At 37.5% G+C, this 15,178-nt stretch overlaps 1 protein-coding gene across 3 annotated transcripts in view; it reads left to right on the top strand.

The window, feature by feature from the left end:
* The first annotated feature begins 10,685 nt into the window (after positions 1-10,685).
* The window catches only part of ZNF280C (zinc finger protein 280C), a 60,859-nt gene continuing 56,366 nt past the window's right edge, over positions 10,686-15,178 (top strand). For 2 of the 3 annotated variants that reach the window (XM_026520583.4, XM_026520581.4), the window contains exon 1: positions 10,686-10,820. The gene's annotated coding sequence lies outside the window, so the exon portion shown is untranslated. The remainder of the gene's footprint in view (positions 10,821-15,178) is intronic. The other variant, XM_026520584.4, reaches the window with a different exon arrangement.

The raw sequence follows: 15,178 nt of genomic DNA, 5'->3' as shown, positions 1-15,178 counted from the left end.
TTGCTTTTGTCCTAGCCCCTCACAGTGATTCCTGAATCATACCTACAGGCTGCTCCACCTGGTACTCCATAATTGAAAATAGGAGATCTGAAAACCTTTTCTTTGTCCCAGAAGAATACAGATTTAAAGATTCAAGAACACTTTCAAACCATATGAGGTGGGACAGGAATGGGGGTAAAGAGGCAAGGACCAAGAACATGCTTTATTGTTTCTTACCGGGATTCTATACCCAAGGATTCTCTGTCCCACTCTGGTATGTAGGAGTGGCATGTGGTATCCACAGCCACTTGACTGGGATCTGTTTTGGGGCTCCCTCCTTTCCCCACCAGTCACAATTCCCTGGAAATTGAATTCCACTCTAATTTTCTGTGTCTCATCCTGGAGATCTGAGAATGACTGAGTTTGACTTGGCTTGAACTTGAAACTTGTTCCATTTTCTTACACTCCATTGATGCATTTATTCATTCAACAAATGTTCAACTCTGTTTCAAGAACAATATGCTGGAGAGACATTGGTAAATGAATCAGGGTTCCCAACCTTAATGGAGCTTACATTCTGGTGGAGGAAATTGTCTCTCTCACAAGACTTGGCTTGAAATTCATGGCTCTCTGGCAGGGACCAGAATGGAAACAAAACCTAACAGCAATGCTGAGTTATTAACTCTATACAGTATAACTCATATTTTAATCCTTCACAAACAACTACTATTATTAGTCTAAAGTATTTTGATCTTTGTACAACTAAAAACATATCGCATTTTTCACTGAAGGCGTTGTTTCAGTCAATTACAGTTTCCAACAAGATAAACACTGTAGGGGCGCCTGGGTGGCACAGCGGTTAAGCGTCTGCCTTCGGCTCAGGGCGTGATCCCAGCGTTATGGGATCGAGCCCCACATCAGGCTCTTCTGCTATAAGCCTGCTTCTTCCTCTCCCACTCCCCCTGCTTTTGTTCCCTCTCTCGCTGGCTGTCTCTATCTCTGTCGAATAAATAAATAAAATCTTTAAAAAAAAAAAAAAGATAAACACTGTAGGGCAATGTACTTGTGGTACGGTATGCTTTATTAACAACATGCCTTGTCATCTGAGTGGACTAGGCCAAGGACAGATGATTACAGCAAACAAGGAGCTTGTATCTGATGAGAGTTTATGTGCCATCAGAATTGTTACTCTTTCTCTGCTCATGGTCAGGAATCGATCAGATTATTTAACAGAATGGTTTGTAGATGACTTTTTAGGAGATAAAGTATTTACTATTATCCACCCCCTTTTGGTTACATTTACTGCAGAACATATGGTAAAATAGAATTTTATTTTCTATTTCAATGTTTCAAAATTCACCCAAGTTTATCATTCCCATTTTTGCTCAGAAAAAAAAATGTTTCACAAAAAGTGCTACACTATATGGAAATACAATACTGCTGTTTTATATTTTCTACTTACAGTAGTTTTGCTTCAGATGGTATCATGGACCCTTGGTTTCTAATTTATCCTGACAGTGTCCAAAGTGGAACTAAGCCAATTCAGAAATATGAGTCTGAGAAGATGGATGTGCAATGAGAGCATTTAAATGAAATATGAACCCCAGACAATCCGAATGAATTCCTCGGCACCTTGGTTCAGGAAAGAACCTGTAAAGGTCTTAATTCACTCACAATGAAGTGCATAACCCCAAGCAAGTCACTTAATTTATCTCTGTGTCTTAGTGTCCCCGCTTTTACAACAAACTTAATAGGACCAATAGTGCAACTGCACTTACAGGAGAAAAGAGAATTACACCCTTTCTGAAAGGTACTTGATAATTATCAATTGATTATCAAGAGGAATTTACTGAGACTTGGGCGTACTCATCATTATATGCCCAAAGCCTAGTAAGTACCTTACGTATAAATACTCAAGAAATCTTTGTTGCATGGATGAATGAGAAAATGAATGAAGGAGCCATTTACTGAGTGCCAGGTCCTGCGCTATAGAAAATCTGAGATGCATCCCTACCTTCAAGGAACTAATCATCTAGTCAAATAAGACATATATAGATAAGTTATTTAGCAATTTCAGGCAGTAAGCACCAAGTGAATGTTGTAGTTCATCATCTTCAAATTAGATTTTCCAGATTCTCTGCTTCATTATGAATTCTTCCCTAAAATTTATCTACTTGAGGATACACCTATGGCTTTATTGCATAGAAGTGTTTGGGGATGTTTAATTAAAGACTTCCAAGTATAGAAATATATTTCATTAGGATAAAATTCTGTAAAGAATTAGAATGGAATATACGTTTAAGGGGAAAAAAGAAAGATATAAAACATTTCCATCACTCCCAAAGTTTTCTCATGCCTCAATCTCATATACATTTCTCCCTCCATCCCTAACTCCAAGAAACCACTGATTTTACACATTGTTACCATATATTAGTTTGCATTTCTAGGATTTTATACAAGTGCTATCATACACTATGTAGTCTCTTTTCTGGCTTCTTTCACTCAGAGTGGTGATTTTAAGATGCATCTATATTGTTCCACGTATTCATAATTTGTTCCTTTTTATTGCTGTATTACATTGTATGGATATGGCCCAATTTCCATTGTATACCACAATTTGTTTATCCATTCATCTGTTGATAGACATTTGGGCTGTTCCCAGTTTTGGCTATTATGAGTAAAACTGCTGTGAACATGTGTGTACAAATCTTAATAGGGACATATGTTTTCATTTTTCATGGTGGATATCTAGAAGTGGAATGCCTGGGTCATATGGTAGGTACATGTTTTTTTTTTTAATTTATGGTAGGCTTATTTTAAACTTTTTTATTTGAGTGTAGTTTACACACAACATTACATTACTTTCAGGTGTACAACATAGTGATTTGACAATTTTATGCTATACTCACCACAAGTGTAGCTACCATCTGTTACCATACGATGCTCTTACAATATCAGGGACTGTATTCCTTATGCTGTGCCTTTTATTCCTATGACTTATTCATTCTATAACTGGAAGCCTGCATTTCCCACTCCCCTCACCCATTCTGCCCACCTCCCATCTCCCTCCCCTCAACTATCCATTTGTTCTCTGAATTTATAGTTCTGATTCTGCTTTTTGTTTACTCATTTGTTTTTTTTGATTCCACATGTGAGTTACATCATATAGTATTTGTCTTTTTCAGTTTGACTTATTTCACTAAGCGTTAATACCCTCTAGGTCCATCCATGTTGTTGCAAATGGTATTATCTCATCCCTTTTTGTGCCTGCATACTATTCTAGTGTTTGTGTGTGTGTGTGTATGTGCGCATGCACCACATATATAAATACCACATTATACACATATAGTACATATGTATATATATTTATATATACCACATCTTCCTTATCCATTTGTTTTTCATTGAACACTTAGGTTACTTGCATATCTTGGCTATTGCAATAAACATAGGGATGTATATATCTTTTTGAATTAATGTTTTCATTTTGGGGGGGTTAAATACACAGTAGTGTAATTATTGGATCATATGGTATTTCCACTTTTAATTTTTTTGAGGAACCTTCATACTGTCTTCTACAGTGACTATGCCAATTTACATTTCCTCCAACAGTATACGAGGGTTCCTTTCCTTCCACGTTCTTGTCAACACTTGTTATTTTTTGTCTTTTTGTTTTTAAGCATTTTGGTAGGTATAAGGTGATATCTTATTGTGGTTTAGTACCATGTTGAACAGAAGTGGTAATAGAGGCGTCCTTGCCTTGTTCCTATCTTAAAAAAGTAATTCAATCTTTCACTATTAATTTTGATGCTACGTGTTGGTGTTTTATAGATACCCTTTATTCATTTGAGGAAGCTCCTTACCATTTCTAATTTTCTAAAAATGTTTGTTAGGAATAGATATTGGATTTTGTCACTTGCTCTCTGCATCTATTGGAATAATCATATGGGTTTTCTCTATCCTGTTAATATGGTGAATTACATTGATTGATTTTTAGATGTTAAATTAACATTGCATTCTGGGATAAACCTTCCTGAGTCTTGAAGCATAGTTTTTATATGCTGTTTATTTTATTTGCTAATGCTTTGCTAAGGGAATTTGCCTCTATATTCATGAAGGGTATTGATCTGCAATTTTTAAAAAAATATTTTTTAAAGATATTTATTTATTTATTTATTTATTTATTTATTTATTTATTTGAGAGAGAGAAAGCAAACACAAGCAGAGGGAGGTGAGGGGTAGAGGGAGAGAAGCAAACTCCCCACTGAGCAGGGAGCCCAATGTGGGGCTTGATGCCAGGACCCTGGGATCATAACCTGAGCTGAAGGCAGATGTTTAACCAACTGAGCCACCCAGGCACCCCTTAAAATATTTTTCTTATGTTTTGGTATAAAAGCTATGCTAGCCTCATAAAATGAGCTGGACAGTGTTCTCTTTTTTTCTGTTTTCTGAAAAATGTTTGTAAGGTTGGTGCTATTCAGTAGTGAAGCCATCTGGCCCTGCAGTTTTCTTAGGAGAAATTTTTTTTCTAACAAATTCAATTTGTTTAATAGATAAAGTGATATTCAAATTTTCTGCTCCTTAAGTCTATTTTGGTAAGTTGTATTTTTTCAAGAAATTTGTCCTTTCCATCTATGTTGCTGAATTGTTGACATAATGTTATTCATAGTGTTTTCTTCTCATTCTTCAATGTCTGTAGGATCTGTGCTGACAACCCGTAGCCATAATCATAATCATTACTATATATGCATTTGTCATGTACATTAACATGTAATAGATTTATTATTGTTAAAACAAATTAATAAATAATTTCCAAAATTCTCACACATTTTACTTACCAGAATTTGGTTTAAGAAACACCAGTCCAAGACAACACGGTTCAAATTTCAGTTATCACCATATGTGGACATGTAAGGGAATACTATGCACTGTTTATTTATTTATATATTTGAGAGAGAGAAAAAGCACGTGCAAGTGGGGAGAGGGGCAGAGGAGGAGGGAGAGGCAGAGGGAGAGAAAATCTAAAGCATGAACACAGAGCCCACATGGGGTTCAATCTCTTGACTGGGAGATCATGACCTAACCCAAAACCAAGAGTTAGACACTTAACCAACTGAGCCACCAAGGCACCCCTGTGCACGATTTTATGCGAACAAGTTAGATAACCTGGAAGAAATGGGCAAATTCCTAGAAAGACACACGTTATGAAAATGAATGCAAGAAGAAATAGAAAATCTGAATAGGTCTATAATAAAGAAGTTTATCTAGTAGTTCAAAATTTCCCACACAGAAAACTCCAGGACTAAATAGATTAACTGTAGAATTCTAACAAACATTTAAAGAAGAATTAATACCAGTGCTTCACAAATGCTTCCAGGAAATAGAAGAGGATGTGATGCTTCCCAGCTCATTCTATGAAGTCAGTGTTACCTTAATACCAAAACCAGAGAGAGACACCATATGAAAAAGAAGAAAAAGAAAAGAAAATTGCATACCAATGTCCCTGTGTATAGACTCAAAAAATCCTCAATATGACTTAAATAAATGGAAAGACATCCTGGACTCATGGGTTGGAACACTTAATATTGTTAAGATGGCAATGCTACCCAAATGATCTACAGATTAAACACAACTTTATCAAAATTCGAACTGGCTTTTTTTCCCCAGAAATGGACAAGTTGACCTGAAAATTCGTGTGGAAATACAAGAGACCCTAAAATGCCAAAAAAAAAAAAAAGTCTTGAAAAAAAAAAAAGAACAGTTGGAGGATTCACACTTCCTAATTTCAAAACTTAGTACAAAGCTACAGTAATCAGGGCACCTGGGTGGCTCAGTCAGTTGAGCAACCATCTCTTGATTTCAGCTCAGGTCATGATCTCGGAGTTGAGGGATCAAGCCTTAAGTGGGGCTGTGCACTCAGCAGCATGAAGTCTGCTTGAGATTCTCTCTCTCCCTCTCCTTCTGTCCCCTCCCCCACTCAAACGTAGTCTCCTTCCCTCTCTCTCTCAAATAAATAAATAAATAAATAAATAAATAAATAATATTATTTTAAAAAGCGTAATCAAGACAGTGGTGTACTGGAATAAAGATAAACATAAAGGTCAATGGAATAGAATTAGGAGCCCAGAAATAAATCTTTGCATTTACAGTCAACTGATTTTTGACAAGAATGTCAAGACTATTCAATGGGGAAAGAATAGTCCTTTCAGAGAATGGTGCAGGGACAACTGGATATCCACATGCGAAGAATGAAGTTGGTCCTCTAGGTCACACCGTATATAAAAATTTACTCAAAATGGATCAAAAACCTAAATTTAAAACCTAAAACTATAAAACCCTTAGAGGTTCCTGTGTAGCTCAGTCAGTTAAGTGTCTGCCTTCAGCTCAGGTCATGATCCCAAGGTCCTGGGACTGATCCTTGCATCGGGCTCCCTGCTCAGCGGGAAGCCTGCTACTCCCTCTCCCACTCCACCTGCTTGTGTTCCCTCTCTCACTGTCTCTCTGTCAAATAAATAAATAAAATCTTAAAAATAAATAAATAAATAAATAAATAAATAAATAAATAAAACCCTTAGGAAAAAAATAGGTAAATGTTTGTGACCTTCGATTAGCCAGCAGATATGATACCTAAAGCATAAACAACAGAACAAAAATATAAAGTGGATTTCACCAAAATTAAATTTTGTTTCATCAAAGGACACTCTCAAGTAAATGAAAAGACAACTCACAGAATGGGAGAAAATATTTGCCAACCATATAACTATATGTCTATAACAACCTAGTATCCAGAATGTTTAAAGAACTCTTACAACTCAACAATAAAGATAAGGGCACCTGGGTGGCTCAGTCGGTTAAGTGTCTGCCTTCATGTCAGGGCATGATCCCAGGGTCCTGGGATTGAGTCCCGTGTGGGGCTCCCTGCTCAGCTGGGAACATGCTTCTCCCTTTCTCTCTGCCCCTCTCCCCTGCTCATGCACTCTCTCACTCTCTCAAATAAAAAAAAATCTTTAAAAAAAAGATAAACAGGGGCGCCTGGGTGGCACAGCGGTTAAAGCGTCTGCCTTCGGCTCAGGGCGTGATCCCGGCGTTATGGGATCGAGCCCCACATCAGGCTCCTCCGCTATGAGCCTGCTTCTTCCTCTCCCACTCCCCCTGCTTGTGTTCCCTCTCTCGCTGGCTGTCTCTATCTCTGCTGAATAAATAAATAAAATCTTTAAAAAAATAAAATAAAATAAAATAAAATAAAATAAAATAAAATAAAATAAACAATCCAAGTAAAAATGAACAAGGTTTTAAATAGACATTCATCCAAAGAAGATATACAAATGACCAATAAGTACATGAAAAATGCTCAAATGCATTAAGTGATTGCAAATCAAAATTACAATGGGATACCAGTTTATATCCACTTAGATAGCTTTACACCCACTAGGATGGCTATAACAAAAACAAAACAAAACAACCCCCCCCAAAAAAGCCCACCACCAAACAAACAAAAAAGAGCAAGTATTGGCAAAGTTGTGGAGAAATTGGAATCATAATAAATCTTAGTGGAAATGAAAAGTGGAGCAGACACTCTGGAAAATATTGGCAGTTCATCAAAAAGTTCATCAGAGAGTTACCATAGGACCCAGCATTTACACTCTTAGGTACATACCAAGAGAATTAAAGAAATGCATATATGAATGTTCATAGCAGCATTATTCATAATAGCCAAATGTGGAAACAACCCAATTACCCATCAATTGACAAATGGCTAAACAAAATGTGCATACCATGATATATTGTTTGGCCATAAAAAGGAATAATGTATGTGCTACAACATGGATGAACCTTGAAAATACTATTCTAGGGGAAAGAAAAGCCAATCACAAGCAATGACACATTATATGACTCCATCTATATGGAATGTCCAAATCAGGGAAATCTAGAGAGACAGAAAGCAGAGTAGTGGTAGCCTAGGGCTGGGGAGTAACTGGTGGGTGAGTAGGGGCATGACAGTTAATGTATATGGGTCTTCTTTTGGGGTGATGAAAATATTCTAAAATTGACTGTGGTTATGATCACACATATCTGTGATTATACTAAAAACCATTGTACAATTCAATGGGTGAATTGTATAGAATGTGAACTATATCTCAATAAAGCTGTTTTTGAAAAAATCTTGTACACAATGTTCATAGCTGCATTATTTATGAGCCCCCAAAGTGGAAACAACCCAAATATCCATCATCTGAAGAATGGATATAAAAAATATGGTATAATCTATGTAATGGAATATTATGCAGCCATAAAGAAGAAATGGAATACTGACACATACTACCACATGGATGAACCTACTTCAAAAACCTTATGTTAAGTGAAAGAAGCCAGACACAAAAAGCTACATATTGCATGATTCCATTTATATGCAATGTGCAATGCCCAGAATAGGCAAATCTGTAGAGACACAAAGTTGATCAAAGGTTACCAGGGTGTGTGGGCAGGAGAGAATTGGGAGTGGCTTTTAACAGGTATGAGATTTCTTTTTTGGGATGAAAGAAATGTTCTGAAATTAGATAGTGATGATAGTTACATAATATTGTGAATATATTAGAAACAACTATATTGTACACTTTATTTTCTTAAAATATTTTATTTATTTACTTGAGAGAGAGAGAGAAGGGTAGAGGGAGAGGGAGAAGAGGACTCCCCACCGAGTAGGGAGCCCGATGCAGGACTCCATCCCAGGACCCTGAGTCACGACCAGAGCCAAAGGCAGATGCCCAACTGACCAAGCCACCCAGCAGCCCTGCAATGTACACTTTAAAATGGAGAGGTTTTTTTATGTGAATATCTCAGTTTTTAAAATTGACCCAGAAAGGCTATATAGGAGTAACTCCTCATTTAATAGCAGTCCTGAAAAAAGAAAAAAGAACCAGTGACCAATTAATCAAGAGAACCAACAGACTTGTTTTCTAGAAGCTTGTGGAGGAGTTTTAAGGAGAGTCAACCATTCAAACAATTTCCCATGTGTTGATTCCATTCTCACCAGGCATCATTTTTATTATAGTTTGGCTTCTTGTGTACAGTTCCTTTTGAGAGAAAATTTGCTGACCAGGGTTTTCTGGTCTTCTTGGTTGTTATATTTTCCATGAAAAAAAAAATAACCTGGATTGGAATTTTGATTTGGTTTATAAATGTTTTCTGATCATCCCACTGAGGCAATTTGACCCTCCCCCTTCCTAATTTTAGATTGGATGTGGAGGCTTATGACCCTCTCTCTATACACAGGGAGAATTTGAAAGAAATTTTATTTTATTTTACTTTAGATTTTTATTTATTTACTTGAGAGAGAAAGCAGGAGGGGGGCTGCATCAGAGGGAGAGGGAGAAGCAGACTCCCCACTGAGCAGTGAGCCCAACCCAGGGCTCTATCCCAGGACCCTGAGATCATGACCTGAATAAAAGGCAGATGCTTAGCTGACTTAGCCACCCAGGTGCCCCGAAAGAAATTTTATTACTCAAGGAAGCTCCCTGGCGAGCAGGAAGGCAAACAGGTCTGGGTTGGCTTGTGAGAGGCAGAGAAAGTATGCTGGGCCTTTAGTGTCTAGGGGATGGGAGTGGGGAAAAGCTTCCCTTCATGGGCTGTAGATTTGCAAGTTTAAAATTTCATGCCTATGCCAAAGGAGATGGTGGGCAGGCTGCAGAGTTGCCAGTTTTAAATGTCCCATCAGCACCAAAGGAAGAGGTGGGCTGGAGAGTTGCGAGTTTTAAATTTCCCACTGACAACAAAGGAGAAGGCACTGGGCTTTCCTATCAGCCTGTCCAGATGTGGGGAGGAATCTATGAATGCCCCAAGATTTTGGAACTTTGAACTTTCCATACTTGTTATTTTGATTATTCTGTCTTTTCCTGTAAAGCTTATTTTCAGGACCAGGAGCAAAGGGCAGTATAGATGAGAAAGAAGAAACTAACTCAGAAGAACTGGTAGGATTCAGTGACTGACTGAACTTATGTGTGTGTTAAGGAACTATTGAAGCAAGATTTTCAGTCTGGGTAAGTTAAGAGCAGGGCCACTAGTGCCATAGACCTTCTGAAGGTCTATTGGGAGAAGAAACTTTTTTATTGTTCAGAACACACATGTTTAGAAAATGTTTGAGCAAGTAGTATCTTGGCAAATGCTTTTCTTGTAAATGTGTATTTTTCTTAACATTTTAATAACTATTATAGACATCTATATGACAAGAATAACAGAGTTGCAAGCAAAGCTATATTATTTAAAACAAATTTGGTAAAATTAACCAATAATTTAAATAATCTGACTTTTATTCCTTTTACTCATCTGGTTTATGTCTTTGCCTCTCAGGTACAGTACTTCTTTTTATTGGTGTTCCTATCTCTTACACACAAGGAAGACCCGGAATTCACATTTTCACGGTGTGCAGCCCAAATTTCAAGCTCCCAACTCAGGTTGAACAGTGAATTCACTGACGAGATCGGCATCAGCGTGGGACTCTTACCCTGGCCCTCCCCACGAGGCCCGTGGCCTATGTACCCCTGCCACAGTGCCTCTGCCTTCGAGAAAGTGTAAGACCATGCACATGTCCGCGCCGCCCTCCCGGGTCGGTTAGAAAAGAAACCCGGATGTGCAGGGGCGGGGAGGAGCTGGCGTCTACCCATGAGGCAGTGCGCGTAGTTATATACTTTTGCCTCGGTCTGAGGCGCTCATTCCGCGCTGGGAGTCGCCGACGCCGCCACTGTTTCTGTGGCCGCCGCCTAGTGTCTTCGCGCTCCTCCCTTTCCTCCTCCTCTTTCTCCTCCTCCTTCGAGTCCCAGTCAGGACGACCTGCTCTGCTCACGGTAAGTGATCCCCCGCCCCCGCCGCTTCTCGCTGAAGCCGGCAGCGGCTCTACCACACTGCCGCGGCCGCGTTGCTCTGAGGGAGGCGACGCCGGCTCGGCCCTGAGGGGGGCAGGTTGAGGGTCCGGATGCCGGCGTGTGTTGCTAGGATCGCCCAGGGAGCGGGGGAGGGGACGAACTTGGCGGCGCGGTGGCGGGTGGGCCACCATCTTGCGCCAGCCCCGGCGGGGGAGGGATCTCGGAAAGGTAGCTGCTCGGCGGCAGGGTTTGGCGGCCCGCTAAGGCCGTGGCCGGGCGGGCCGCCGCCGCTGCCTCCTCACCACCCAGGGCCTGTGCGTCTGTCAGTCCTCAGCCTGGTTTTGGCGTTTTTTTCTGGAGGCAACTCCCTTTGGTCTTTTGTATATTTGATACCAATGTTTGGCGAGACCCGCCCACCCTGAGGTCTCTTCAGTCTTAAGAAAAGAGACCAGAGAGGTTCCGAACTTTCTGGCTTCTGGGCCCCTTGGGCCCCTCCTTTCAGTCCCGGTTCCCTCATCCCGGTTACTGGTCATTCAGTGCTGATACCCTTGTTCTTGCCAAAGGGACTGTGCTGCTCGTTGTAGAAATTGTGCTCCATTCAGTTATTGTCTAGAAGAGAAGAGCTCTAAGGAGAAACGTGGAGTTAGATACACAATTTTTTAACAGTGAGCTTTGCACATTTTGCTGAGATGGAAAAAATTATTTCATTTTGAGGTTTTATCCTTCTCTAGACACAGAGGGAGTTCCTCTTAAGTTATCTCAGTTTTAATGCTTTTTAGAGGAGAAATCATAGAAGAAAATGTCAAGTGAGCCAGCTTCTTCAAGCACAGGAGATCTTCATCCAAGGGATTGTCTTTGTTTGCAAAGATTTTTTAGTGTTTTTTTTTTTAAATCTGTGAACTTAAATTTTCCCTTTATTGTTTTCAGGTTTAGGTTGAGTTTTAATGTGTTTTCATGCCAATAAAAATAAAATTGAAACCAAGAAAGAGAGTTTCAAACTACAAAAGTCTCCTCTTAGCATTTGTGAGATGTCCTGTTTTGGGGGTTACTGTAAAAACTCAAGCTGTCTCCTTAAGCAGAAACTTCACTGAGCTTATGAGGGAACTGGTTTACTTGTAAAATTAAGTTAGGGCTGTGAGCCTTTGGTGCTTTAACATCGGTACAAATTACACTATAATTGCGTCTTTCATTTGTATATTCATTGATAATCGTTCCTTTTAAGGTGAGCTGTGGAGTGTTAGGTAGACCTGTTTACAAGGTGAGAAGACAGCCTCAAGGAGAAGACTTTGCCTGAGGCCACTTGGATAGAAAGTGATAGAACCAGTTCTTGAACCTAGGTCTTCTGACTTCTCCAATGCTCGGTTCACTTCTCCGGGGAATGAGGTGGTTAAGGAGAATAAGCAAGGACACTCACCTAAAAAATATAGGAGATATTTTTCAATTCCCCTTTCCTTTATATTTTCATTTTTAAGACTTCATATCATTTCAACTTTTTAGTATTTAAATGATACCGTTTTTTTTTCCAGGCATTTTGAAAAGTTGAAAAATAGCCCATTCTTCCAATAGCCCATTTTTTCCATCAGAAAAAGTTGTGGTGTTGAAGGGCTCCAAATTTCAGCTCCTCTGTTCAACCCATTTTCCTCACTTAAGTTTTCTAGTCCAATATGATTTCTTCTGCTCAGTGTTTTTACTACCCAGCACCAGCTTTTTTAGTGGAAAAGGAGAGTTAAGTGCAAAGAGTATATAATTCAGTACCCTTGCTTCTCCCCCATTTGTTTTCTTTATTCAAGAGGACGTTTAGAACCATACCAAAAAAATTGTTGCTGATGTTATACTAATTGGACAGGAAAAATACTTAAATGAAAAGTGATTTTTGTGAATAGAAAGTAATCCATAGTTTTAGTGACTGGATATAGGAAACATATTGAAAACATAGTCTGTTATTTCAAAAGTAACTTTTCAAAGAACAAAAATATTTATGATATATTCACTAATTAAATATAGAACCCTCAATATTTTTTTCTGTCCTCCTGCTTCAGAGAGGGACTTGAAAATGTTTGGTTTTCATCAGGTTTTAAATAATGACTCAGGAAGACATGGTTTACTCAGTAATTTGTATCAAAAATGTGTTTTTGATTCATTCTCTGCAAAGCAGTTTTCTTTTAAGGAGTGGTTTTATTAACCCTCAATATGTCAAGGAAAATAGTGATCACTATGTATCGTCTGGATAAAACAGACCGTTTTTATTTTATTTTTTTATATTTTAAGTCCTTTTACAAATAATTTACATTAAAATAAAGAAATAGTGAAATCATCCTTATTAGATATTTAATAAGGATTGAAACGTGGTGTACTTCTTTGTATATATTTAGAAAAAAATACATTTCAGAATCTGATAAAAGAATCTAGCTGTCTTTTATGAAACAAATATTAAAGACATTTGCAAAAATGTAAATTAGTGCCACTTTTCTCATTAAATTTTTTGTTTTAGAAAATAGTTGTTTTCATTAAAATATTATATGAACATGTAATGGGCTTATTATTACTTTAAATAAATTAATACATATTTAATTTTTTCTAATTTTCAATTTCTAATATGGTAAGTATCAACAGATATAATCCATATAAACAAGCTTATTTGGGTCTTCAAGTTTTAAGAATGCAAAGAGGTCCAGGGGCGCCTGGGTGGCTCAGTCATTAAGCATCTGCCTTCAGCTCAGGGTGTGATCCCAGAATCCTGGGATGGAGCCCCACATCAGGCTCCTCCGCTGGGAGCCTGCTTCGTCCTCTCTCACTCTCCCTGCCTGTGTTCCCTCTCTCGCTGGCTGTCTCTCTCTCTGTCAAATAAATAAATAAAATCTTAAAAAAAAAAAAAAAGAATGCAAAGAGGTCCTGAGACATCCTGAGACCAAAAAGCTTGAGAACTACTGATCTGGTGTACCTTATTGGTGACAATATCTTAACAGTTCTTTATATGAACTAAAATTTTGTTTTCTTTTAGTGTTTATATTTATCAACTTGTAATATGACTTCCAGTGAACAAGGAAAAGTTGAGTAAAATAATGCAAAGTACTGTACAATATTTTTTCTCGTACTTTATTTAATCTTCCTAATAGTGTTGCAAGGAAGATATTACTGTTTTTATTTTATAGGTAGTAAAACTAAGCTCAGAGAGGTTGATTAAATATCCTATAGGTTTGGCAATCAGAAAGTGGTAGATTCAAAATTTCCAGTTATTCAGCCCTTATGTTAAGTGTTTTCATCATTGTACTCTACTCTTTTACTTGACGTTTTCCATAGTGGATAAGTTTTACTCCTATAAAATGTGAATTAATTAATAATATTTCCTGAGGTTACTTTAGTAATTAGTGATTATAGAATATCTTATGAAACTTATATAAAATATTTATTATATAATTTGGCTTTGAAAAGCCAATTATTTTAGTCTTTTCTGCAGATTATGCCTTTTACATATGAAGTGCAATAAAAACATTCTTATAGGTAAAATCTTAACCTTAGTATGATATAAAAATTACTTTGCAGAAAGTAAATTTTATAACACTGCACCCCAAAAACTAACATTAAAGAACATATTTTAAAATATAAGCAATCTTTGCAAAGTGTTTATGCTAATGAACTTTAGTTGTAGTGTCAACTAGCTATTTTCTACAAATAGATGAAATCTGAACATCGACAGAGGAAAAAAATTGAAAACCTAAATAAAATAAGGGGGAGATAGGAAAGTTATTAAAGAAATACCTTCTCAAAATATGCCAGGACTTCATGTGTTCAGACTTTCAAAAAAATAATTCCCACTATGTAAAAATTTCTTAAACAAACAAAAAAAAGATGGTGAGCCTAAGTTTTCCTTCTAAATTATATGTGATTTGTTCCCAAAACCTGGTTTGAGAGTTTGAATTGTTTAGGTAACAATGAAATTGTCTAAGGAATCAAGGTATAATCCAGTGTTTCTTGCATTTGAGTACCATACCAATTAATTTCTGTTATAAGAAAACATTTTCATAGACATCCTCCTACTTAAAATGTTTAAAATATTTCTAGAGCTCTTACGCAATCATGAAATAAAATAATCAAAACTACAAAATCAATGCTATTTGAATTAACTTTAATACATTGAGTGAGTAATACATTTTGATGAAACAAAGTCACTGCCTACTTGTATTGCATTTTTCATACCTATCTAAACAATGGCAAGATTTTTCTATCTGAATCTTTTAAATACCATCATTTTTATAGCTAACTGTACTGTCATTTGTCCATTTAGTGCAAATGCATCATTTAGATATTTTCTTCCATTGTTCTTTAGTTCATTAGCCAGC

This window comes from Ursus arctos, chromosome X (assembly GCF_023065955.2).
Source record: "Ursus arctos isolate Adak ecotype North America chromosome X, UrsArc2.0, whole genome shotgun sequence".
NCBI classification, from domain to species: Eukaryota; Metazoa; Chordata; class Mammalia; order Carnivora; family Ursidae; genus Ursus; species Ursus arctos.
This window is presented reverse-complemented; position numbering and strand designations above follow the sequence as displayed.